The sequence below is a fragment of the Schistocerca serialis genome, chromosome 2 (assembly GCF_023864345.2).
Source record: "Schistocerca serialis cubense isolate TAMUIC-IGC-003099 chromosome 2, iqSchSeri2.2, whole genome shotgun sequence".
Taxonomy (NCBI): domain Eukaryota; kingdom Metazoa; phylum Arthropoda; class Insecta; order Orthoptera; family Acrididae; genus Schistocerca; species Schistocerca serialis.
This window is the reverse complement of record NC_064639.1, coordinates 155,833,965-155,835,347: the sequence shown is the minus strand read 5'-3', so window position 1 is coordinate 155,835,347 and position 1,383 is coordinate 155,833,965.

Below are 1,383 nucleotides of genomic sequence, written 5' to 3'. Positions count from 1 at the left end.
AGAGCTTCCGAAATCAGATACTGGATTGCCAGGCGTATCCAGGAGCATATATAGGCTCAGATCAGAATTTAATAGTAATGAAGTTTCATACATTAGCAGGAAGAATCAATACGCAAAAAAGTGGGAATGACGAGATACACTTGAAGTTCTGGAGGGCTGTAGATACAGCAATAAAGAAGCCAGTCAGCAGTACTGTTGAAGGGGAATGGACATCTCTAAAAAGGGCAATCACGCAAGTTGGAAAGAAAAAAATAAGTACAAAGAAGATAACTACGAAGAAGCCATGGGTAACACAAGAAATACTGCAGTTGATAGATGAAAGAAGGAAGTACAAAAATATTCAGGGAAATTGAGGAATACAGAAATACAAGTCACTTAAGAGTGAAATAAATAGGAAGCATGGGGAAGCTTGGAGGAAATGGGTGCATCAAAAATGTGAAGAAATCGAAAAAGAAATGATTATCAGAAGGACTGACTCAGCATGCAGTAAAGTTTGTTAAAATTAAAAGGATGGGTGGTAACATTAAGAGCACAACGAGAAGTTCACTCAAAAATCGAGAGGAGAGAGCTGATAGGTGGCAAGATGAAGAGAGTACACTGAAGGCCTCTATGATGGGGAAGATTTGTCTGATGTGATAGAAGAAGAAAAAGGATTCGATTTGAAAGGGATAGAAGATCCAGTATTAGAACCAAAATTTAAGAGCGCTTTGGAGAACTTAAGATGAAATAACGCAGAACGGATAGGTCACATTCCATCATATTTTTTTAAAATTATTGGGGGAGGTGGCAACCAAATGACTATTCACGTTGGTGTGAGGAATGTATGAATCTCGCTACATACCACGTGTCTTTCGTAAAAATATCAGCCACACAATTCCGAAGACGGACAAGTGCGAGAATTATCGCAAAATCGGCTTAACAGCTCACGTATTCAAGCTGCTGACAAGAATAATATTCAGAAGAATGGAAAAGAAAATTGAGGATATGTTAGACGACGATCAGTTTGGCTTTGGGAAAGGTAAAACGCACCAGAGAGGCTATTCTGACATTGTGGTTGATAATAGAAGCCAGACTAAAGAAAAGTCAAGACATGTTCATAGGATTTGTAGACTTGGAAAAAGCCTTCGACATTGTAAACTGTTGTAAGATGTTCGAAATCCTTAGAAAAATAGGGGTAAGCTTTAGGGGTAGACGAGTAATATTCAGTACGCACAGCAGCCAGGAGGGAATAAAGACAGCCGAAAACGAAGAATGAAGTGCTCGGATTAAAATGGGTATAAGACAATGACGTAGTCTTTCGCCCCTACTGTTCAATCCGTACAGCGAAGAAGCAATGATGGAAATAAAAGAAAGGTTCAGGAGTGGAATTAAAAGTCAAGGCGG